General features: G+C 33.3%; 1 pseudogene; it reads right to left on the bottom strand.

Moving 5' to 3' along the window:
* Positions 1–794: 794 nt before the first annotated feature.
* Positions 795–20,247, bottom strand: LOC118049274 (callose synthase 7-like; annotated as a pseudogene).
* Positions 20,248–27,505: the final 7,258 nt, after the last annotated feature.

The raw sequence follows: 27,505 nt of genomic DNA, 5'->3' as shown, positions 1-27,505 counted from the left end.
ATTGTGAAAAGTGCATAGGAAGCATTGAGACCAAGGGGTGTTCTAACCCCTTAAATATCCCTCGACACAATTTTGTAACCTGACTCGAATCCTTCAAAGATAGACAGATAAGAAGAGGGAGAACTACTGGCCCAATTTGTGTTTATGCAAGTATACCAATGAGAGTAGAGATCATTTGTTCTTTAAATGTCAATGTGCCAAGGACATTTGGAGCGAAGAATTGAAAAAATGCGACGTCTCCACACAAGTCGGTATTTGGGACCAACTGGGATGAGCAAAGAAAAATTTGCAGAAAAACATTATTTTCTCCATGCTGTTAATAATTTCACGGTGCTCCTACCTCTATTTTACATGGAAAAAGAGAAATTTCAGATGGCCTGTGTTACAAACCTTTTATTTTCATAGTATCGTGAATACCATACTTTTGATGGTAAAGATGGGTTAATGACACGCTTTATTCTTGATAAAAATGCAACATGACCTAGATGCTGCAAGTTTGATTGAAAGTGACGAAAACAACATAATTTTGCTCCTTAGTAAGCATTGTCCGCTGCGAAGCACGGGTCTAAAAACTAAGTATACACTGAATCCCTAACAGCACCGAGGAACACAGATGATACTATAACTCCAAGCACATCCATAGTTACCTTAAAAACAAGTACGTCCCTGGCATTTCTGAAAAGATTATTACAGCTTGGCGCCACCAAATGCAATAAAGTCCCACCAGCTGGTGACAAAGTCCTGTGCTGCAATGCATACATTCAACTAAATTATAGTCCTAAACTAGTTGCTCGTTGAATTCAATCAAGTAATAAGATGTCAGCGTATCATAAAAACAAAAGAAGTGTCACATATAATGTTTGCAGAGGCGACAAGCATATACATATACTCAAGAGAAGATTATTACTGCTAGTTATAAGGACTGTTACATAAAACCATGATCATCATTCAACTTGAAACACGTGGATGAAAAACCTCGCTAGTGACATTCATGACTCATTAAGGCAGTTTTACATCTGACACTATACATTCATAGTAGAAACTGTTATTCATGTCTACAATCCAACTCTATTTGAGCTGAAGTCCTGAATCCATTGTTTTGGCAATGAAGATCCAAATATTCGAAGAAGCAAAGCTCTGTGTTTCCTGCCTAGCTTGTTTACACCATAAGTGCGGTAGACACCAAGTTTACGTGCTTCTCGCCCTTCTTCAACAGCTCTTTTCCTAACAGACGTCAATAAACCAGTCCCTTGTGGATCAATTTCATTACTCTCCATCTTTCCATTCTCACCTTTCTCTTCGTCTACAATCACCACACTGGTACCAGCATCTGGCCTTTCTTCAATCGATCTTGTAAAAATAATCTTATCAATCGATCTTGTAAAAATAATTACCATCTTTCTTTCCTGCAAGAATCATAGAAATCTGGAGGCCTCTGCTAAATGCTTGATTGAAGAGCAGGCGAGTTTGGAATTCTGAAACAAATGAGAACCATGACAGGATGGCTATTGGCATGAAAAGCAATAAGCCCATGATGTACTCGTATGCCCTTGCTAGCTCCTTTATCGAATCCCAGAATCCTATCCACTTAAACAAACTCATGCATGCCTGTCCAATCTATATAAAGAGGATTTAATCATGCAGTGACCAACTGAAGGAGAACCCTTGAAGTATATAATCACACATTTTGAACAAAATTTGTGCACTTACAAGAAGAAGGGCCCACCCTGTGGGCATGAACGCGAGGATGGCAGCAAATAGATCTTGTATTGTGAGACCACAAACTATGAAGAGAACAATCATGACAGACATGAAGCCGATAAATAGGAATGCCTTGAGAATCCTGAACATGAGCTGAAAGTCTGTACGGAATTTTATAGAGACCACCATCTGAAAGCAACGTTTGAAACACAAACAGCAGCAGACTAAGTTCAGAGATAAAGCATAGACACAAACTTACTTGAGATTAATTTACTAGATATAAGCTTAAAATGCTAGATTTTTTTTATTCAAGCTCCTCCTAATCACATTTGCTTTCTACATGAGTTCGATTGGCATGCCACATACCTTGTGGACTAAAAGAGCAGTAATCATAACTATCCACGAAAGTCCGTAAACCTGCAATAAAGATTTTAAGTTTATAGTAGAGAGGTTAGTTTATGGTAGCAGAAATCAACCAAAAAGTTATAGGCCAACAAATAACAAAACATCACTCAAATATGGATTGTACCAGCAAACTTTTACTGTGATGGGATATATCAAGGTGGTAGACAATGCCATATTGGTAGATAAAGAAGCGAAATGCAAGGATTATTTCAAGCAACCATCCCCTGAAATTAGTGTGTCTGAGATGTTCATGTTCTCCAGCCCACCATGATTCCCAGCTTTTATCAGGAGTAATTCCTATACCACCACGATTTCCCAACCACCGTTCCCAATCTGTCCAATCATCCATTGTTTTTTGCAAGTCAAATCCAGATGGATTGAACACAAATGGAGCAAACAACCAGGATCCAACCATGAACCACATGGATAATGTGATGAACATAAAAAGACTTGAACTGCGATATGATGCCCCGTAAACTTCATACACGATCAGCAGTATAAATAATTCCAATCCCTTAACAAAGTGACTTCGTGAGTATAGCCTGTAGTTTTCTGCAAACTTCGCATGGAAAACAACAAAGCCACGCCCAGTGGCTCGATATTTGGAACCACCATGAAGAATTGTTCTTCCGAAATAATGTGATTTGGTTCCAAGCTGGAATGTAAAGAACACAGATGCAAGCTGTAGCTGCATAATGACAAAATGACCTAGAGCAGTGCGGAACCCTTTCTCCAAGCCAATTTCCATAACCATGGGCAGCACTAGAAAAAAGCCTAGCTGAAAAATGGATTGAGGAGCCATAGCCTGTTCAAAGACCTTGCTCTCACTTATGCTCGGGTCATTAAGAATCTCCCTATCTAATCCACTCAGTACCATGTATATGCGTCCATATAAGAACACATATACAGTAATCACAGTTACCTGAAACGACAAAAACATACCAAATCAAACTATAACACACACTTTCCATTCCATGGAGTTATAATAAAACTTGAAGTAAATCATGGTAGGAATATTAAAATGGCTTCACAAGTAACAAGCTGGCCAAGTGACCTGAATCACCTAATGGTATCTAGCACTTTTGAATTCCATAAAACTGGGGTCTCATTAATTGAAACCAAAAAGACTATAAAAGGAAGCTTAGACTTTTGTTCGGCTCAAAGACAGTGAAATAAAGATCAACATACCATGCTACTGAAATAGAAACCAACTGTCGTATAGTAGAATGAGAGCATCCTATAGAAGTCAAAACAGCGCCCCAGTCGATAAACATCACGGCTAAGTGTCTGCTCTCCATTTCCATTTGCAACCTTTGCCTCAAAAGATGATATCTGATTCATCCCCACATCATGCCCTTTCCCTACTTGGATATATTCATGATGCGTTACATATCCCCCACGCAGGGTTGTGTTGTATCCTGAAGACATCCGAATGCTTAATCATCACACGATAATTGTATCTAATGGCAATAGTGTTCAAACCCATATAAAATTACCTGCAAATATATCCTCGCTTAAATTTATTATTTTTGAAGCTTTGCTTATGCCACCCCTTGTTATGTGGAATATTCTGTCAAATATATCAGGATGGCCGTAATGGAATCGTACCCTACGAAGTTAGACAACATTTGTTAGAATCTTAAATTGGTGGTAATAGAACAAAATTAAATTAGATTTTTGAGCCTCAGACAGAATATTTTAATTAGAGCAACATACAACATTGTACGTCAAAAACAACAAAAATGCTATAGAACTGCAAAATACAACATTGCATGTTAATGGAAACGAGGCGCTCCAAATAGTTTGTTATGACACGAGCAAGAGAGAAGACACCATTTTCATCCAAAGTACAAAAAATAACATGCTCCTGTAAAATTTGAGTTGTTCTGTTCTAAAAGGATCGAACCTCTTCATTAAAGAACTGTTGGACTAATTGAATTCATGTCTAGGCAAAATGAAGAATTCAAGACAGACGAATTATTTGACATTTTGATTTCAAGACATTAAAGACAAGCAAATAATCATCACAGGGTGTCTAAATAATTTGAAGCTTGCAATTTTTCCTATATTTGAATGAGTTTTAGAGTCCTCTTTTCTGTAAGTAATTTTTTAAAATCATGTGGTCTCTTAATACTTTCAACCTGGATCAAAGCTCATTGTTAAGTTGATTCAGATAACTTGTACTGGCCGTCAATGAGCAAAACAAGTCTGTTTTGAGGAAAAGGGAGAACCTGCCAAGTGGTGATTTACACATAAGATGGCCGTTTTTTGGGAGATTACCAGGAGCGATTTGTGATTTGGAATTTTATTTTCCTCAAGCAGTGAAATATCATCTGTCTGAGGTTTGAAATTTTTTCATCCCATGTTTGAGAATTAAAAGGAAAAAAATAGAAAGGTACGCAGATACAGATTTTAACAGATGGAAAGAGCATTCAAATTGTAAATTGTATATAATACTATTCATTGATCGCTGGCTAAAATTAGGCTTACCTTAGAGGAGTAGCTAACACACGTTGGCCAATAGTCACAAAGCTGGTCTCCTGATTGGACATGAACCAAGCAAGTGATGAAACACTGTCAAATGAAAGGGAAGAAATATAAGGGTTTATACTGTCAAAATCAGCATTGTTCTACAGCATCATTCTCTTGCATGCTAACATGTGTTAGCACAACCATTAAATGGTAAGGCTGACCGTCCAGTAAATATATGCTCCCTGACACCCAAAATCGTAGGGTTTTGTTTCCTACGATGAGATTTTTTAAGCTCCTCCAACACATTCCTCATTTTAAAAGCTTCTTCAAAGTAATTGTCCTGAAAACAAAGGGAAAGTTTAGTGAATTACTATGTGATGTAATTTACAAATGAAAGGATAAAGAAAAAGTTAACCACCTGATTCATGTCTATAGTCTGTAAGGCTTCTCCACGAGTAAAGATAATGGCATGATTTTGATTCTCAGGTTTTCCTTCACCAATATCTGTTGGAGGACCTGGAAGCTTGATTCGGTAGATTTCCTAGCGATGTAACAAGAACGACATATAAGAGAACATGTTTCAGATTGAAAAAAAATGGCAAAAGAAGCTTGGAATACTGGAGCAGCATTTACAATCAACTACTCTCAAAATTTTTCTTGAGACCACAAAGGCAGGACATGTTCCTCATTCTCAGTAAATGAATGAAGGTGCTAAATTAAGCAGTTGGGGAACATCGCATAAATGTAGATACATGAACCGCGCGATGCCGCGGGTCATTTTTTTTTGCATAAAAAATATTAAAAAAAATAAAAATTTAAAAATCTTGGGTTTTTCTGCAAAGCTATACCCAAGAATTTTAGGTTTGGTTGCAATGCCTAACCTAAGAGTAATATTTATAATATTACTAGTAAAATTAAACTTGCACGACCCAAGTTTAAGTGATCCTAGCTGCAACACCGGATCCAAGAATATTGGATGTGGGTCTGGCTATAAGGTTGTGTCATAAAAGTGTGATAATTAAATAGATTAATTAAAAAAACAAATAAAAAAACATCAACTGGAAGGAAAAAATTAATGAAGAAAAAGAAAAAAAATTGAATTAATTGGGTTAACCCTTTAAATCAGGTTATCCCGTAAAACCTAGGATTCGCATTATGAAAGTTTGATAACTAAAATGATGGGTTTACCCAGAATTAACTGGGTTAATCCATCAAACAAAGTTAACTCGTCAAGCCCAGGATATGTGTTATGAAAATATGAAAGTCTGATAATTAAATAAAAAAAAAATTAACTTTAACAAACTAAACTAAATGAAAAAAATAACTCGTTAAATCAGGGTAACCCATCAAACCCGAGATCCGTATCATGAAAATCTATTTGATAACTAAATAAATTTTTTTTTTAACATTAACAAACTAAATCAAACAAAAAAATTTCATTAAAAAAATTAAAAAGAAAAAAAAGAAAAAAAAAAGTTATATAATTATAATCATAATTATAATAATAATTATAATATAATAATTATAATAATATAATATATTAATAAGTAAATATATTAGTAAAAGGCGTGACATGCCCGCGCGATGCCGCGAGCTTGTGGTATGCTTGTGCATTATCGTGGATTTGTGAAAAAAATCATATAAAAAAAAAACTTTTATCATCCACAATATTTTAAAGAAAAAAAACTACAAAGCTATATTCTCAACCAACTCAATATTACAAAAACAAAATCGACAAAACAAATTATAAAAAACAACACAAAAAAAATGAAAAAAAAGAAGAAGACAATTTTGGAAGAAAAAAAAAGCAAAAAGCAAAATAATAAAAAAAACATGCGGGGAAAGTTAAAGCTAAATTTTCAATCAACTCAATATTGAAATCATTTAAGAAAACACTGTGGAAATCTATAGTATTTTGTGAGGAAATATACAACTATAATTCTCAACCAGCTCAATATAAAAAAAAATCAACAAAGACAATTTAAAAAAAAACATAACAAAAAAAATCATATGGAAAAACAGCGTAGCAATCAAAGATGTTTTAAGAAAAAAAATCAAAATTGTCAATCGGTTCAGTATGAAAAAAATAAATTTGAAAAAAACATATTTGGAAAAAAAACATCGATAAAAAAACATGTGGAGAAAAACTATAGCAAAGCAAAAATCATGTGGGAAAACACTGTAGCAATCTACATTGTTTTAAATAACTACAAAGCTAAATTCTCAATCAACTTAATATGAAAAAAAAAAAATCAACAAAGATAATTCTAAAAAAAAATATTTAATAAAAAACCATGTAGAGAAATACCATAGCAATCTAGTGTTTTAAAGAAAAAAAATTAAAAAACTAAATTCTCAATCAGCTCAATAGTAAAAAAATAAAATCAACAAAAAATAATTATGAAAAAAAAAGAAAATATAAAGAAGAAAGACAATTTTGGGAAAAAATTAAAAAAAACAAAAAAAAACGTGGGGAAAGCTAAAGTTAAATTCTCAACCAACTCAATATTGAAAAAATAAATTCGACAAAGATAATTTTAAAAAAAACGTGTGGGGCAAACACTGTAGCCAAACAAAAACCATGTAAGGAAAACACTGTAGTAATCCATAGCTTTTTTTTTTTTTTTGAAAAAAGCTATAAAGCTAATTTCTCACCAGCTCAATATATAGAAAAAACCGACAAAGACTATTTTCAAAAAAAAAAAAGAAGAAGTCAATTTTGGGTAAAATAAATGAAAAAAAAAACATGTAAAAAAATCCAAAAAAAAAAAAAACGTGGGAAAAACTACAGTGTTTTAAAGCAAAAAAAAAAAAAAAACAAAAAAACTAAATTTTCAACCTGCTCAATAGTAAAAAAATAAAATCAACAAAAATAATTCTGAAAAAAAACAAAACAAAAAAAATATGGAAAAAATGACAATTTTGAAAAAAAAGAAAAAACAAATTAAAAAAATAAAAAAAACATGTGGGGAAAACTAAAGTTAGATTATCAGCCAGTTTAATATTAAAAAAATAAATTCGATAAAGATAATTTTTTAAAAAAATATGTGGAGAAACATTGCAGCAAAAACAAAAACTATATAGGGGAAACACTGTAGTAATCCATATTGTTTTTTTTTTTTTAAAAAAAAATCTACAAAGCTAAATTTTAAACCAACTTAATAAAAAAAATAAAATCTACAAAGATCATTTTGAAAAAAAAAAGGAATAAATAAATCATAAAAAGAAAAAAAAACAATGTATGAGAATATTATAGCAATCCACAATGTTTAAAAAAAAAAACCTATATAGTTAAAATTTCAACCAGCTCAATATTTAAAAAAATTAAAAAAGATAATTTAAAAAAAAAATTTAAAAAAAAAGGAGAAGAAGAAGTCAATTTTGGGTTAAAAAAAGGAAAAAAAACATGTATAAAAAAAAGAAGAAAAAACAAAAAAAAAAAACCTGCTGCTACAGAAAAATCCACGCGTTTTAGAGTTCTTTAATTGTTCCTTCAAAATAGTCCTTTACAGCACAATTTATTTACATCTGCAGATAACAAAGTACTTCATAGGATTATCTTGCAGACACTAACTAGATTTTTTCCAGAACACAACCCTGCAATTTCCAAACCTTAATTGCAATTTGAAATGTGATAAATTTAACTGGAAGTGACCACATCTACTAAATTTTTATCATAGAAATCCAGCAACACTTAAATTCTGCACCAAACAAGGAATCAGTCCCATACCTCATCAAACTTGTCACCTCCTTTGACGAGAACAGAGTAATACAATTTTTGAGATCTTCCATTCACTGTCTCCTCTCTCTCGTCGATGTAAGCAATACGTAGCGAAGGATTCCTGCAATAATGTTATTAAATTAAGGATTCCATCAACCTTTTGCATTTAAATGGAGAACTTCATGTAACGCATAGAGACATAATTTTAACTTACACTAGCATTAGATTCAGAATATTACTGTAACAACTTCGGTCCCGGGCTTCAGTGGATTTTTTCTGAGCTCCATACACCTGACAAGAAACAACATAGGTGAACTTCAAATCAGCCAGTGCTTGTGCATGATCAAAGTAAGCTTTCTGATCCTGCTCAAGTTCCAAGGTACGGGAGGCACTCGAATCAGCTGCAAAGCAAAACGGGGATTAGTTTATCAAAAAGAGAATGACTCATTAGAGGCAATGGAATCAAATGCTAAATTTCAGAAATCATAATGTGTATATATGTTAAGAAATCACAAACCATGGTCTCCTGCAAATTCCAATAAGCACTGAAGTTCTAGGGCTTGCCTATAGTACATCATCCCTCTCACTGGAAATTTTTTTGAGAAATATATATGAGTGGTTACATGATAGCCTAGTCAACATCCAGAAATGAAGTTGGTAAGTACAGCTGCAAAAATCTTCACTATTCAAACCTGTTCTAGCAAGGGTCTGCCCCCTGTAGGATACCCACTGACGAGTAAGCACCATCTTCTCTTTGGAAGAACATGTATTTGTGCGTTCCTCAAAATTTTTCCATTCATCTGTTTTTTTTTCTCGATCAAATGTAAGAAGTGTATAGATCAAAAAGAAGCTGGAGACCAGCAATACAAGGCCATTCATCTGTTTTGTAGTCATTTGTGCTTGATAAGTTAACCCCATTATAAAAGACCAAAAGTGTGATGCAGGAACTGGTGCAAAACTCACTCACCACGATATATGGTCTTTAGGTAGAACAAAATTGTTATCCCATCTTCATTTTCCTTGTGAAGTTCGTCATCAGAATAAAGAACATCTTCTTTGTAATACGGAGTCAAAACACTAATAATATCAAAAAATACATCTAAAGTCAGAGCAGAAAAAAATGAAAATAAGTAACCTTCTATTTATGACCAATGAATGATCATTTATACGGAAGAAAATGAGAAGTATAGAAGTATATGACCATTTATAAAGATAGTGAATGAGAGAAGAAACTGTGTAATCCTTATTAACACAATCAATATCATGTTTGCATGAGAATGGTACCATTTCTTCATTTCTGACCTGATTGTGGCAAAAAGCCATGAACATTGTTGAAAATGATTTATTTTAGAACTTGTTGTTGCCATGATGAAACTATAGACAAAAGCTACTCCCATCTATAACATTTTTGCTTACAAGTTTCACATTGTTCAATCACTCACCTAAAAGAGAACATGTCTCGGACTTTTGGAGCCTTCGGCATGTTCATGAATAAGGAATTTGCAAAGAAAGTTATTCGGCGACGAGCATCCAAGTTCGAGGGCACATTTATGGCAGATTCCTTGGTAGTCAAAAGTAAATGGAGCCTAATGACCTACGGGAGAAATATAAAACAGTAAGAAATTAAAGATGTATATGTGAAATCATAACATGACATTTGTAAAAAAAAAAACGCAAGTGCGAGGAAAACCTTATCCGTCCAGTACTTGTTATTTGTACGGTCTATATTTATCCTTCCAAACCTCTGTTCTCTTACACTACTTTGATCCCCTGTGGTGTTAGTGTGAGCTCTTTCCAGGATTCTGCAGGGATATGTATCTAAACGTTTAGTAATCACAGTTCAGTCTGTCACAACCATTTTGACATCCCCAGTAAATTAGTTATCATTCAGAGCTTACTCATGGCCATGCATCATGATATCTTGAGTGATAACTTCTATAATAGACTGGAGAGCATTAATTATCTGAGATTTGTACATGTCAGCATCTTCATGATCACCTAGCTGTCAAAAAGATTCTAGTGTGAGCACTCAAATATGAGCATGTGCAGGCCACAATGACAAGTTACAAGCTAAAATGCACAGAAATTAAAGAAAAAGGAAAAAAAAAATGAAAGCATAGAGAAAGCACATTACCAAGAATTTTAGAAATCTCTCCAGATATTCACTAAGCATAGGCAATCCACTCATCCGGAATTCATTCAAAAACCGATGTTGTTGTATGCTTACGTCTACTTCATAACATATCTGCCTTACAATCCTATTTAGAAAATAATAAAAAAAAGGGATAAATAATCAATCATATATGGCCATATTCATCTAATATTACTCGCGAGACTCAAGCTCACTAGACAGATGCTTCTTACATCTTATCTGTACCATCTTCCAGAAGGCCATATATTATGTCCCTCAATGACTCATAACACTCAGTTACTGCTGATTGCATATAATCATCCATCTTCTTATACAACTCAGCGTCCTCCTTCCCCTTGAAATCTTTTGCCATGTCCAATGCTATAGGAATCTGTCGTGTGTCAATCAACACATGGAAATAAATTGGAATTGGATTTGCATTGAGTACAAACATTAAGAATAACAATGACAGAAGGTATTACCTTGCTAGCAAGCAAAAAAGGAGGCCACTGCACGACAGAGACATCACTTGAAGAATACGGCACAAGCAGCAAGTCTCTTTCACTGAACAGTGAAGTAAATTAAAACCTTACAACTATAGAATATGATGCACTTGACATATTGAATAATTATTTAGCAAGAAGAGTCTCAACTGATTGCTGATCAGATCTTCTGTTCTCAAGGAATATATGAACTCATTCCACACATGTGAAAAATTTGCAATATTTTTTCTTTCGTATTGCTCAACCTGACATGAAGAGAACTGTCAATTTAGCCAAAGACAAAGGAGAAAGATCCAATTGATTGCTGTATAAAATAAGTTGGAAGACCAAATAATATTGATGCTTTCGTATTTGGAACAAAATGCATCCAAAAGGAACATCATGAAAAAAAAGAAGATACATGTATCAAACAGCCAGCGCAGATAAGCAAACTACTACATAGATTTGTTAGAATTGCTACCGTCTCATGCTTCCCTAAAACATTCTCATCTGACGATGGCACAAGATGGCGACTGAAAGCTGAAGGCACGGATTCAAATCTGGACCTTAACATCCCTAGTGTCCTTATCTGGAAAATCAAAAGTTACAAGTGTAATGCACGATCAAAACCGCCATTTGTAAAGTGATAATTTCCATACAATCAAATATGAACTAGGATTTCAGATCTCTTGTAACAATTAAAACAATGTTGGTTTTATAGTATCATTGCACATCATATGATTGCTAATATATTATTGTAGGAGAAAAAAATGACCACTAACCTCACCCAAATGGTTGAATGCTCCTTGAATCCCACCAACAAGTGTAGAAAATATGGCATACCATATTTGTGCATCCAAAAAATAAACCTAACACAATAACAGAATTTACCTTATTGAAGAAGTTTGTAATGTAACATAATGCTATGAAGTTTCTCTTACCTAATTAAACCTCAAATTCAGTCCACTTACCAGAATAACAGGGGCCCATATTGAGATAACAACACCAATATTATACGTAACTACAACAGTTTCAAAACATGACTTAGTTACAGCTTCACGATGAAACAAGTACAAATAGTCATTGAAAAGGGTGAAGTATTACATCGAGGAAAGAATTCATGCCATTGATAGTTATCAACGGTAATCTCCATAATCAACTTTGTTGGTTCAACTAAAGGCAGTATCTATTCACAAATATGCAGGATACAAGTTATAAGCATAATAAATTTGACAAATCAACAAAGAAAACACGTCCCCATAAAAAGTAAATAACCTATAAAATGGACAAATATAGAATCTCTTTTTCTATTTTGCCACATCCATAGTATAGTTTCTGCAAAAATTCACGAGAAGTGCAATCATGGAGCATAGGATTTTACCAGCTTGTTTTTGGCATTTGTTTTTGTTAAAAAAATATCATATTTTTTATTATTAAGGTAAAGGTTCCTGAGAAATGTAAAGGAAGTTGTATTCCTTCTTACTATTAGAATGGTAGTCAGCATCTAAGAATTCCTTATCTGCTGGTGGCAAAAGATTTCAATCATACAAGATAAGGCCAGAAAAGTATAGCACTTTCACCCTACTTTCCCATAGTAGGGTTATCTGTTTTTGGAACAAATGAAGAAAATTCAGGAAACTGTGTCTCTCCTAGTATTATACACAGGCTTCAATACCCTCTCTCTCGGAATTGTATTTCTTGCTCTCGTATTAGCCATGTAACTAAGAGTTTGATCCTTGGAGAAATTTAAAATATCTCACATGGCAACTGCATCCAAAGGGTGTTCCAAATAATGTAAATTTCAGGAAGTCAAGTTTCTATCCCTCAACTCCCAACCCTACACTGCATGCAACTGTTCTTTAATTTGAGAAGCACAAATATATGTGACGGTGGAAAGACTTCAGAGTTCCTCCTAAACTTATTTATGACAATTCCATGCTTTTTATCTAAATATCTTCGTTTCATGTGTATATATCCAAATTTTAAATACGTGCATATAAACAAACTTGTAACATCTCTATGTATGCATGTGTGTTTTATGAGTACTAATGCATTTAAACTCAGAATACTATTAACTAAATCTATTCCAAAAGGAGTACTGAAATTCAACAACTAAGGTGTTCAAGGAGAGAAAACCTCCACATAGTAGCTAAATGCTAGCTTGCAGATTATCAGCAGGATCCAAAACAATGTATACCTGTGCATATGAGAAAATCAAGATTTTAGGAGAAAGAATCTCTAATTTATATCTGAATCAAATTCATGTTAAATTTCCCAGTAAGAATTCTAACATAAATTAAATATTTGCACCAAATAATGCAACTTTCTAGTAACCTCACTCATCCCCTTCTAAAAAATAAAAATAAAATAAAAATAACAATCAATAACGTTTGTTTTCTTACTTCAAAAGTGAGAACATATCCTCATGCATGCCTCTTCCTACAAATAGTTTTGGCTGCAGGTAGGCAAAAAAAATATTTAAAGCAATCCCTAGGTTGAAGAGGAAGAAAAAAAACAAAATATAAACTATCAACCAAGCCAGAAACACACACAACCACATGCACACAAACACTAGAGTAAGAAGTAACGGTGCTAAACATGCTTGCCTGAGCCCACCACATAATAAGAGTGACAATCCGCCAGTTTGAATGTTCCATGGTTCTCCGTAAAGGCGGAAGAAAAAAAAATATGGCAGCCAGTATATTGGGTATCAAATAAATTGCAATGGCATAGGTATAAAATGACTGGTTCTGCGAATCCATAGACCAGGTGCTAAAGAACTTTACAAGTCCTGTTGGATTCAACACAGAGCTTGAATAACCAATTGGCAGAACCACAGCCCATGCAGCAGCCACAACAAACTTCAGAAGATATCGCAGTATTTGTGTGACTTTTAAGCTCCTCCATGCATTAAGACTCAGAATTATATCCAGAAAAGCTGCAAAAGAAAAGGTGAAAATGTCAAGGGAAAACCAGAAATGTTGCTTAATCTACAACACACAACCATTGCAGGATATAGACATCTGGAAAACTTTTAAAATTCATGTTAAGGTTTCATATAACTTTAGAAATTGCTTTAAGGATTTCTTTCATTTGGTTGATGTCCACATTCCACAAGAACTGCTAATTCGCTTGAAAATAAGGCAAGTAAAGTTTTTTCTTTCCAATGGAATAAAAGAAATAAAAACTAAAATAACAAAAAACAATCTTTGTCTGTAAATGAATTTTTTTTTTTTTGAGAATTTCACCAATACCTTGCAGAAGATTAAGAAATGCAGAAGTAATAAAGATGCTCAAAACACTTTTGAAGACATCTTTATCGAAAAAAGGCTACAATAGATCCAGAAGGACTCCATGCAACAATTATCATAGCCTGGAAAATAAGTTCATATTCAGTTAATTCCTAGCAGAAAAATTGATTGAACGCATTAACTCAAAACATTTTAGGCCACCTGCAAAGCCAATATAAAAAATATCCACATTCGATCAAAACTTCTAAAGAGGTGCCAAAAAGTGCGGACTTCAACAAAATTAGTTTTAGGCTTCCTCTTTCCAGTGCTTTGGTTAGGTCTCTGCAAGAAGCACAAAAACTTCAACAAAAAATACTTGGAAGAAATGCATGATAAACCACTCCCCAAGGGAACACATAAAATATAAAAATTCAGAAACACGGAAGAAGTTCAAGAGTTCAACATTAGAGACTAATATAATTATCAATGGCTTAAAAAACATCATTACATCATGTTTTAAAGGAATAAAAAAACAAACCAGTTGAAAGATGTTTCAAAAATGATGATGAATTTAAAGATCAGCAAGAAACAGTTGATGACAAAAACCGTGCTCTATAATTTCTTATTTTTGTGAAGTACAATTGTTCACATGCTTCAGTAAAAGGCTACAACACACTGGAGTTCGGAATATTTTCTGATGCCTTAACCTCTTTTTTTGGTTTTGTGGGGAGGGGAATAGAAGAGAGAGATACCTCATTTGCAGGTGGACTCTCGTCAGAATGAAGAAAAAAATCTGCTTTAAGGTCCATTGGCCAATTTAATTTAAAACACTTGTCAGACCTAAAAGATGAAAAAAGTTGACTATCAGTAATCTTGATCAAATATGGGAACAAAACTTACTCTTCAAAGGATCTCACCAGAAGTACTCATTCAAATCATCATAATTTCTCCATTTTGAATGGCTAGCCTTGCCTCCTTTGTTTATCCTTGCTTCCTTTTTCAGGAAATGAAATTATTTTCCAGATGTAACATGTAATTGAAGGTTAAATGATAAGCAAAAAATTGAGTTAAAAAATACCTTGCGCAAAACCTGATAGATTGGGGTTATAACATTCCTCAGAAAGGCTTCATCATCAGGTGCTGCTGTCTCATATGTCTCCCCACTAATAGGATGCACGTTGCTATACAATATTCCATAGACTTCATTTGCCATCTTATACATAGGGAAATAAGGAGAGCATTACACTCGCATACAAAACAGATATGGAACATCAAAAAATCATTATGTAGGAAGCTAAACAGATACCAGCCTAAGAAAGTTTCATTTGCTTTTCCAAGATAGGAGAATTATATGCCGAAGATTAATTTCCAATGATTCTGCTATCATAATTGGCACAAATGCTTCTGCTATTTGGAAACTCGTAACAAGCAAAAGAGACAGATTGATTCTGCTATTTGGAAACCAAGGTTAAGACCTTTATTTCGGTCAATAGTAGATGATTAAGATAATCCTAACAACTAATTACAAGTAAAAAGACCTCACAAGGCACTTTCAAGACAAATGACCTTTTTTGATACTTTGTAGTCTGGTTTGGGATATGCAGAATACAGTTTCTGATACCACTGGTGAGCATCAGCAACAATAGCAAGATGGAAGAGTTTTTTTTTTATGCAGGTGGTGGGTTTGGGAGAAAGGATTATAAAATTATGTATGAATGTGCAATATTTGCAGTGGTATGAAAAAAATCAATCCTTTTTCACATAATAAATGTGGGATCAATCATTTTCCTAGCTTCTTCGTTGTACAATGTATCTGGGGCATTTAGGAGTTTCTTTAGTGGATATGAATTGAGACTAGAAAGCCATTGTTTTTTTAATTCTTTTTATAATCTTTTATGTTCCCCACAGAAAATTTCCGTGCTCTACTTATTCAGGATTCCTTTTCTCTTGAAGATCATACCTTTTCCATTAAAAACAATACCCAGCGCCTTTCTTTAATTCATTTAAAATTTTATTTATCTCTTTCAGCAAAAACAAAGGCCTACAATGCTGCTGGAACATGTGAATCATAATTCCTATGCAAGATGTTATGTTGAATGAAACGAATCACTTTGAAACTTGACAGTAGTCCATGAAAAAACGTACTTTGTGGAAGATATAGCAAATGCATTCTGGCATGAATCGTATATTTGAAGCTTCACCCCATATAAGAAGATAGAGTGCAATGTAAATAAGCATTTGCTGTTGGGTGTCAGACTTTTCAGGAAACCTGCAAGATCAAAAAACTTCAGCCACCTGAAATAATACACCATACCTACTGAAATCTTACTTAAGACACAGTGGCACAATAACTTACTTAATATTTGATTTACATCGCAAATAGTTACACCATGAACGATAATTCTTGAAAATCTTATCCGACAATTTCTGTATGGTCCTACTATTGAGCTGCAATAAGCTTTAATTCAATCTTTGAAAGACAATGATATAAAGATGTCAACAAAAAAGCTTCTATAGAGAGAATAGAAGAAAGCGATCAAGCTTTTACCGCAATATAATCATCAAGACTCGTATTCCTTACATCCATATTTGCTAGTAGCAATATCAGGTGCTCCCTCTGATTTGCCACATTTCCTCGCTTTGAACCCCCACAAGATAAAAAAAAAAGAAGCATTATATAGTTAGATAAACTAATGTTCGTTTCATTAAACTTTATAGATGAAATAAAAAATATAAGGAGATGTAACTGAATCAGAATTCTTTTATGCATAAAGCTGACTTGGTTATATGAAAATAGCACACAAGTTTCGTTATGACCATCGAAACTATGATATTTTTGTGGCAGCTCAAAGGTATCAGTGAACCCGCACTAGATATCTAACAAGATAAACAAATTGTCAAATCCACGCAACACTAATCTTGTTTTTCCAAATGTCAGCCTCGTTTTGATGATTTGGAGGAGAGGGGAGGAGGAGAGAGAGTTCTTTTCTTTTCCAAATGTTCTTTTTTTAAAACATTCTGATTTTTTCTCCACAAGCATTAAAAAGAGATGCACTGATTTCTTTATTACTTTCGTTGCAATCTCCTCATTGCCATATAAGATTCACCTAGCTTCATAAAGAACAATACTGCTGCCAATTCTCAAAAGGAATAAAGTATATGAATAATAGTGAACTGCAACCCAAAGGTCCAAGCATTCATATCTGTGAGTCCTTAAAGCAACTTAAACGTGAAGAAGCTATAAATGCAGATTACTTCAGAGCTAACAAACTAAAGACCCAAAACTGATGACATTTTAGATGCAAATGCGAAAACATATTGCAAAGATAGAACTGAAGGTGCAAGTTACCTGAAACCCGAAAATGGATGAAAGCCAATCGAGTATGTCAATGACAGATTTAACACTTTCCTTAGTCAAGTCATCAGAGGAAACATGTGGCCGCCTAATTCTGGGCATTGGAAGAGTATCCAAATCACGTAGAGCATGAAGTGCAGCTTTGATCTATATTTTCAAGGATGGCCATGATAAATTTCAGGCATTCATAATTAATTTGATTAGCACAAGCAAAAAAAGATTACATATAGTACATATATCCAACCTCTGGAAGTTCCATGATTGCTGGTTTTACCCCGGAATCCAGTGGAAGAATGTTATAGGGTTCATGCTCTGCCTCTTTCCTCGCAACATCCTCAGCATATTTCCTTGTCTGTGACAATAAAACCAATCTAACATCCATGATCAAGCACCTAAAACATATACCTTAAGAACTCATGTCAGGATGCTGAAAGCAATCAAAACAAACCTCACTGTCAATTTTTCCTTCTGGTACCACCATTTGCAGCACATCATATAATACTGTAGCAATGCGAAGAATTTTAGCCATCTCTTCCCTGCAAGAGTTGACAAAATACAAAGAATAAGATATGATAAATGCTTAGTAACTTTGGCAAGACAACAACTAGACTAAAAAATAAAGAAGAAAGTAAGCTCCTTAAAATTAATCAAGACTCACGTTTTATTTGTATGTTGCGCATCTTTAATGTTCTGCTCGTAGAATCTTTGGTAAAACAACTGGATTTCTCTTGGATCATTTCTTGCCAGCTGAGGCTTTGTTTCCAATTCTTCCTAAATAAAAGGGAAATTTAAAAGGTCTAAAATCAATTTCCTGAGAACTCTGGAATATAATTCGAGTATATTTTTAATACAGCAATCTGATAATATCTTCTTTTTTCATAAAAGGACTATTGCAATCTGAAAGTGTTATTGAAATATATATGTATATATATATACATGTATCTATGTTGAACAGGTTACCTAATGACCAATTACATCTTAGGAAACTGTGATTAGGCTAAACCATCAATCGGTTACGCAGTTCCTCAATTATTTGATTTTCAAAAGGCCAACTTTTTCCTTCTTAACGAAACTACAGTTTACTTTGGCAATATATCCAGTCAAGAGCAATCCCCAGGAGAGTAAGAGAACAAAATAAATAAATTACGGAACATATATTTTTTTACAATTGAAAGAATTTGGACAAGAATTGGATATCAAACAAGAATTTAAAATCGAAGAAATGCCAGAGTAGAAAACAATCACATAAATAGCGATCCATCTATGCTGCAGAGCATCATGAACAGGATTATACAAATTGCTCTCATGGTTAGTGCATCTAACGATAAGGCTTCTGTTGGTTAGTGAGAAAGCAACACGCTGTATAAGGCTACACTGGACCTTCATATATCCAGTTCATTGTAAGATTGCGCAATGTCCCGCTCATTTTCAGACCCAACAGAATCATGCAAACGCCACACATTAGACAGGACTGTATACATGCATTTTCTAATACTTTGTAAGAGCATCTGAACCAAAATGTTCCGATTAGCTGTATAAGTAGTACCAAATTTCAGCTAGTATGCCAAGAATGCTCCAAGAAGTCAGGCAAGCAGTGCCATAATGACTTTCTTCGAGATACAGGCCAGCAATACGGTAATTATTTTTTTACTAAGAATCAGGCAAGCAGTTGAACTAAAAACTTCAGGCACCCTAAAACAAGTAGGATAAAAACATCAGGTAAGCAGTTTAGTTAATTTTTTATGGATATGTGATCAAACAACTGCCTAAATTTTCCTAGATTGATAGTATGATCCCGATTGGCACATGAACAAAATCCAACTGGAATCTTGAACTTCATAACACAAATTATTTACAGTGTATATCAGATAATCTTGAATACTGCTGTAAGTTTTTTATAAATTTACCAGCTGCCGAGGAGTGAATATGCCTGCCGGTTAAAAGTTCAAAAATGCTAAAATTAACAAAAGGGAATTCATCGAGAATACTAAGAAAATTCACAACCAATGCAGCTATACAAATTCACTTCATTGGTACTTGAAACAAAGAAAAGAGAAGAAAACAGCTATAAGAAACAAATTTCATTCGAGGAGAACACCACAATCATTCCTAAAATCCCCAGCAATGAAACCTGAACAAAATATTTTTCTAAGAAAAAAAAAATCAGTTATACCATCTCAAGCCTGTGAAGCAGATAGGTCTTGAACTGTCGAGCTCCACGTCCACTCGACGTCTGATCCAGCTTATGAGCTTCCTCAAATGCATGGAATCGGCCTGCTTGAACAAAAACATAGATAAATATAAAAGCCATTATGCAATTAATTGTTTATCCAGGAGGAAAAAAGAAAGAAAGAAAGAGGTATGCAAAGGAGAGGTGGAGGAGGTTACGTACAGAGATAAGCGACGCGTGGATTGTGCTTCTCAATCTCATTAGCAACGCGAAGAATAGGAGCGATACTGGCCAAAGAAGACGGCACAAGCTCACTGTCAACGGAGGCGTTATCGTCGTCAGGAAGATCCAACATCATCGCCGGTGCTCGCGTCATTCTCCAGGACAGCGACCGCCGCGCCGGACCTGCGTCATTCTTGGTCCCGCTCGAACTCGCCATCGCCAATCAACGAGGACGTACAATGCGTTATATTTTCAGGTTTGGGAGTTTCTTTGAGTTTCGGTATCTTGTTTGAGTTGTTAGGGTTGGTTGAAGGTAGTGAAAACGAGAGAGGCCATTCTGTTTTTGTAGAGAGAGACAGAAGTAGAAAGATTGATGCTTTGAGTGTGGAGTGGGGCAAAGTGAGTGGGTGATTGCTCTGGTGGCAAGAAAAGAATTGAACTTAAACGTTATTTTTATAGGACGGTGCTTCTTTTTCTTTTGAGTTACATGAGGAACAGACAGCAGTTCCATCTGCTTTTCGTAAGTAAAGTGGATGCTGGCGGGAATTGTAAAAGGCGGGGAGAGAGGGTTTCATCGTTTTGTGATGCGTTAATATGGAAAATAAATTTTAAAAAAAATAAAAAAATATTCGATATACTTTCAAATAAGAAAAAAAAAATATTAACGTTAGGAATTTTAGAATATGATAATGATGCTTATATTGGACTTGCTTTTGACACCTGAAATGAAAACGCAGAGAGAGACTTTTAGTATATTTGGTTCAGTTTCATGCACAGGTAAAAATGAAATGGGAAAGTAGTTGCTGCAATCACAAGTTCATCGCAAAAGCACCAAGATTACCACGATGCAAGCAAGGAATACGAGGGTGACAAAGAATAAACCTTCCTTGTTATTATGATGTGCCCGATATGAATGATTAACCAGAAAGTAAGGATCATAATCTTCGCTTTCCCCATATAAATTCTTTCCATTTCGACGTGCTTGAACTTTTTATTCAAATACAATACTTCCCCTCCCAAAAAACTTTCAAATTAATTTGTACGGAGTTTAGAAAACATATTTTAGAGGTTTGATAGTTTTTCTTTGCAAGTTTGCTAATGTTTTTCAATTTTTTTTCTCTTATATATAAGCATTATTTAGCAGTGTAAGATATTAATCAAACTGACGTCATTTGATTAGTTATTAATTTGTTGTGGGTCTGCTCTTAAATTGTTGACTTTATCATATAAACACCAACATTTCGTAACTAATCAAATGACATTTCGTGCAAAGACACTGTCAAAGGCCTTAGCTCAACTATAAAATGCCAGCACTTGTGTTCCAAACCATCTCATCCTTGAAGTACAGCTTCAAAACTTCACTCAAGGGAAAATGGCTATTCAAAAGCTTTTCGCGGTCTGCTTTCTTCAACTCGTTTTCGCCTTTTTGCTTGCAGGTCTCACTAATGCAGGGGGTTTGCAACTCGGATTCTACCAGAGACCATGTCCTGATGCAGAGCTTATAGTCCATCAAACTCTGCATGTATCGTTACATTGCTAGGGACCGAACCCTTGCTGCTCCTCTGCTAAGAATGCATTTCCATGATTGCTTCATCAGGGTAAGCTTTGAAGCTAAACTGCTAAAGTACTAGTATACAATAGTATGTATCTGATATCATCATCATCTCAATTGTTACCTTGACACAAAAGCACTTGGAAATCAAGCGTGCAGACAGTTTATCTTTCAATTCATGTATCAACAGCATTAATGACGCCTCGTAATGAGAATCAGCATTGCACAACAAATCCACAATGCAAAGTATCTTTTTCCGAGTACAAAACAAAGTGTTGTCAAGCATATATTCACCTTCGAATCAACATCAATTAAAAGTAAGAATCATGTTAACAATTTATAATCTGATTGAAACCTTCTGTGTGTGTGGTTTCCAGTTGAGTAATAAAAAGAGTTTATACTGTACTTGTTTGAAATACCATTAGTGGATCCTCTAACCTTAACAATTATTTTATCCTTGTTTAATCCTTCAACTCCTTTTCTATCATTATCTATTTCTTTATTTGTAGTTTATACAGTTCACCTCCTTGTGATTTGACCCCGGTCTTGCCGGATTATTTATTACTTTGACACTCCTACACTTGAAAGAAGACATCAATCTTTTAATGTGAGTCCTAAAGAGACTCTCCGCATTCTTGCTTCAATATTATTTTCCCTAGAGGTAAGACCTCGAATAGCACTATTCAAAGTCGACATTCGGCGATGTATACTATAATGTTTTGAAATTAATAAGATAGGATATTACCACAAAGCCCTTGGAGGCTCAAAAGTGGGAATAAATGAATAAGGGGTATTGTAGTAATTCAACAAACTTGATAAATATAAATAGAAGTAAAAAAAAAAAGAAGGAGAAATCTGATTTTGAGAGGAAGAGAATCCACAGAAGTGAGAAAGGAAAGAAGAAGAAGAGAAAAGAGGGGAAAATAAGGGAAAAAGGAAAGGAATTGGAGGAAATAAGTTTAAAGGTAAGCTTTAAATTGTTAAATGTATAATTATGTGTTAATTAAGCTTTAATTTCAGTTTTGATAAATGTTAGGGTTATGAAATTTATGTTTTGGGTTTAATTGATGAATTAAATTGAAGGTTAGGGGTTGATTGTTGTGGGTAATTGATTATTAAGTTGATTATGGAAGATTGTGATGATTTTGAGTTATAGTTTTGTTTGAATGGTGAATTTGTGTTAGAAATCAGGGGATAACAGTAGGTGATCTGTTGAAATTCTGGGTTTGAGGTTGAAGATGATGAAAATTCAATTTGGTCCCTCAATTTCTGAAAATTACAGTTTAGTCCCTGAACTTTGGAAAATTACAAATTGGTCCCTGGGGCATATTCCGAGATTCTGAACAGAATAACATATGAATTATGGACAGAATTACTGTATAGATAAGAGAATTTAACACTTTCAATTTAGTCCTCCAATTTGACAAAAAGTATGATTTGACCCTAAAATTTTGGTAAAATTTCAGAATGATCCCTGAAGCATAATGATACATCCTGGACAGAATTGAGGATTAATTGAGGTCAGAATTTCAGTATATTCATGGATTTATGACAAATTTCAGTTTGGTCCTCCATTAGATAAAAATTACAATTTGGCCCTAAAAATATAGAAAAATTCCAGATTTGTCCCTAGCTGTAATATTAGCTTTTGCAGATTAGTTTGATGAATAATTAAGGGTTATTTAGTGAATTATTACTAATTTTATTAGTTGTTTTTATTATGGATTAGATTTCGGGAAAACCGTTAGATTTTGGGTTTTTAAGAAAATTGATTAGTTAGTTCAAAAACATATAGGATTACGGAATACACTCTTAGTTAAGTGTATTAAATAGGTTATATGTTCTTTCGAGTCATTCTTGAATATGTCTCCTTTGTATTCAGATAATCCTGATATTCTACCGGCAGGACATCAGTAGGATTTCCTTCGGTTTCAGCTTGTGAGTGCTGTTTGCTTTTGAGTCAGGTGAGTGGATAATTTTCCATATGCATGAGAAATACTATAAATATTTGATTTGTTAATATGAATTGGATCATGCTTCTTGATAATATATATTGATTATTATCCTTGTTATGATAAAGCATGATCAATTATTGAATCTGAATTCTTGATATGAACCAACATATATTTTGAATTGACTTCTGGATTGATAGCTCCTCATTTGATTGATGTCATGAGTTGAGCTTTGAGATATGAATATGTTTGTTAGATTATGATTATGAACCTATGGTATGTCAGTCAGAATACCCATGCTAACAAGGTAATGTTAGTCTTTGTGCACATCGTATCTGAACCCTAGTTGGTCGGGGGAGTCACCAACCCGTGTGGACTGATCATCCCACAGTACGGAGCCTCATGCTCATTGCATTTTTATTTTCTGACGAGTTCTACCATATGATATTCTTGTTATGGCCTATTTGAGAAACCTTATAGAAGAACCTAAAGCCATAATTGTATATATATTCTCATTGTTATATTATCTCGTGTGTGTATATTGAACATTATCTACTCACTGAGTTGTTGAACTCACCCTCTCATTATTTATCCTTTTCAGGCTTATAGCTTGATAGCAGGTCACTTTTGTTGAATCTTCTGAACCTGCTTTTGGTTGTAATTTGTACCTTCCTTTTGTGTCAAGTTAGTGCTCCAAAACTATGAAATGATATTAACTCTTGTATTAAGACAATCGAATTATGTTATGAAGTTAATTTGTTGTTAATGCTGTGTTAAACTCTGATTGAGTTGTTTAAAGGATTGTATGTAAGTTTGGGTTCGCATAGGTTTGGAACCTTGGAGGGGAACCTTGCCTATGTGCCGGTCATGGATCCGGGATTCGGGTCGTGACATATACGTAGCCAAGATTTGATGCTCCCCCAAAAGCTTGATGTCCAACTGCAAGCAAAGAAAAGATGCATGTGAGATTCCTCAACTTGCCCACAAAACACGCAGGAGGTGTCCAATGGGATGAAACATAATTTGTCCTTAGTTTTATATTTAAACTATCATTCTTGTATACTAAATAATCATTAATCTTTGTGACAACACCTCGACTAATCCCACGGGTCTTGAAGTTAATGACCATGTAAACCTCCAGTGGCCATCATATGAGTAACCACATGGCTCGAACCTGAGACCACAGAGGAAGCAAACTTTTTAGTTCCAAGCTCTTACCACTTGGCTACCACCTAGATGGTTCCTATTTTAATATATTTAATATTAATACTGCTAGCTTTTTTTTTCCTTTGATTTTTCTTTTATCTTTCTTATTTAAAAAGCCCCTAGTTGTCAGTTTTCATCTTGTATCAATATTACTATATTTTGTCTTGTGCTATGCTGCATGTCAAAAAAATAATGGTACTATTTTTGGTGTCAACTAGAAAAAAATTTAACAACACCTAATTTTTTTTTTTTGGAAAATATTCCCAAACATATATTAAGTAATACTCTAAAAGGCATGGGGAAAGCACTGTAGCTTTCCCACGCCTTTCACTAAAGCCTTATTAATATATTATATTATAATAATAATTATTATATTATATTATATTATATTATAGAACTGTCTTCTTCTTTCTTTCTTTTTTTTAATTTTTTTTTCAATGATTTTTTTTTGTTTGATTTAGTTTGTTAATGTTAATTTTTTTTATTTAGTTATCAGACTTTCATGATATGGATCCTGAATTTGATGGGTTAACCTGATTTAACGAGTTAACCCAGATTTTTTTTCTTTTTAATTAGTTTTTTTTTGTTTAGTTTAGTTTGTTAATGTTAAATTTCTAGTCTCCAATCAAGTAAGCACTATTTGTTATAAATTATTAGCACTTATTTTATGAATTTTTTGGCTAACAACTTAAAATTGCCACGTGTTTTATCCCGGATGAATGTGTGAGTATGAGTTTGAATTTTCAGGTATTCATGTTATGTTTTGAAGGTTGCAACTTTGTCAAGCTTGATTTATGTTTCTAAAATCTGTTCTTCAGAGAATCCAATTGCTTGACACGGGGAGCACTTCTTCTAAATTTAAGATAAATCATTGCATTCGGATGTTTGTGTCTTAATCCATCTACATTAACAATATCTAAATGGTGTGGGGGAATCACTGTTCCCCCACACCTAAATCACTGTGGATTACAACAGTAATCCACAGTGCTTTCCCTTTTTTTTTTTTTTTTTTTTGCATTTTGTCATTTTTTTTCAACTTTCCCTCTTCTTTTTTTCGTTTTTTTTTCTCTTTTTTTTTTTCGAAATTGCTTTCCTTTTTTTTTTTTTTTCCAACTTTGCTTTTTTCTTTTTTTCTTTTTTTCCATTTAATTTTCTTTTAAAATGTTTTCTTTATTGATTTTACTTTTTAAATATTGAACTGGTTAAAAAATTCTGCTTTGTAATTTTTTTCCTTTAAAATATTGTGGATTGTTACGGTGTTTTTTCAATTAGTTTTTCTATTTTATTTTTTTATTTTTTCAAAATTATATTTGTTAAATTTTTTTATATTGAGCTGATTAATAATTTAGTTTTGTATTTTTTTTAAAAAACATTGTTGATTGCTACAGTGTTTCTCTGCATGGTTTTCTTTGTTTTTGTTTTTGTTTTCTTCAAAATTATCTTTTTTTATTTTATTTTTTTTAATATTGAGCTGATTAAAAATTACAGTTACAATATGTGAGGAAAGCACTATAACTTTCCTTGCAAATTACTGTGGATTGCTACAGTGTTTTTTCTTATGTGGTTTTTTTTCTGTTTTGTTATGTTTTTTTTCTTCTAAAATTGTCTTTGTCAATTTTATTCTTTAAATATTAAGCTGTTTAATAATTGCAATTACAAATAAATACAAGTTTTTCCTCACAAAACACTATGGATTGATACAATTTTTCCTTACATGGTTTTTTTTCCAGTTTCTTTTGTGTTTTTTTCTTTTTTGTAATATTTTTTAAAATTATCTTCGTCGATTTTTATTTTTTTAATATCGAGTTGGTTAGAATTTAACTTTGTAATAAAGTTTAATCATGTGGGGAAAACACTGTAGATTTCCTCACAAAACATTGTTGAAAATTACTATTAAAAGTCATTATAAATAATGTTAAATCATGTGGGGAAGCACTGTAGCTTTCATTACAAAATATCGTGAATTGCTACAGTGTTTCCAACATGATTGTTTTTCCTTTTTTTGTGTTTTCTTTTAATATATTTTTTTTCTAAAATTATCTTTGTTGATTTAATATTTTTTAATATTGAGCCGATTAAGAATTTAGCTTTATAATTTTTTTTCTTTAAAACACTGTGAATTATTGCAGTGTTTTTTCCATATGATTTTTTTATTATTTTTTTCCAAAATTATCTTTGTTTATTTTTAAAAAATATTAAGTTGGTTAAGAATTATAATTACAATAAAGTTAAATCATATAGGGAAAGCGTTATAGTTTTTCTTACAAAACAATAAGGATTGCTACAGTATTTATCTAAATGGTTTTTTATTTTATTTTATTGGGGAAAGCACTGTAGTTTTCCTCATAAAACATTATCAATTGCTACAATGTTTTTTCTTATAGGTTTTTTTTCCTTCCAAAATTATCTTTGTTGGTTTTTTTTAATATTGAGTTGGTAGAAAATTTAGCTTTGTAATTTTATTTTCTTTTTATTAACAGAAAAGCTAAATCATGTGGCGAAAGCAATGTATCTTTCCTCCCAAAACATTATGGATTGCTACAAATCATTTTATTCAGTCTCTAAGTTTTGATCACCAACACAACTTTTTTTCCCGTCATGAAATATTAGTTCCATCATATCTTTAGTTTTTATTACTTATCTAGCGTTGGTTCACAATTATAACACTATTAAATATATTTATTTTATAAGCCCGCGGCAGCGCGTGGACATGCATCTCGTTTTAATTCTAAAATCTGTTTCTGCTTGCATAAACGGGTTTGTCTTAAGCTACTTTCTAACAAAATGGTCATTCCTGTCACATCTCTGTATATTTCATTTTTTTATTGCATCTTCCTCTATTCAGGTTGACTATATACAGTTTGACGGTTTCAATTGCATATGCTATTTTGCCTGCTCTTGTGATG

Source organism: Populus alba, chromosome 2 (assembly GCF_005239225.2).
Source record: "Populus alba chromosome 2, ASM523922v2, whole genome shotgun sequence".
NCBI classification, from domain to species: Eukaryota; Viridiplantae; Streptophyta; class Magnoliopsida; order Malpighiales; family Salicaceae; genus Populus; species Populus alba.
This window is presented reverse-complemented; position numbering and strand designations above follow the sequence as displayed.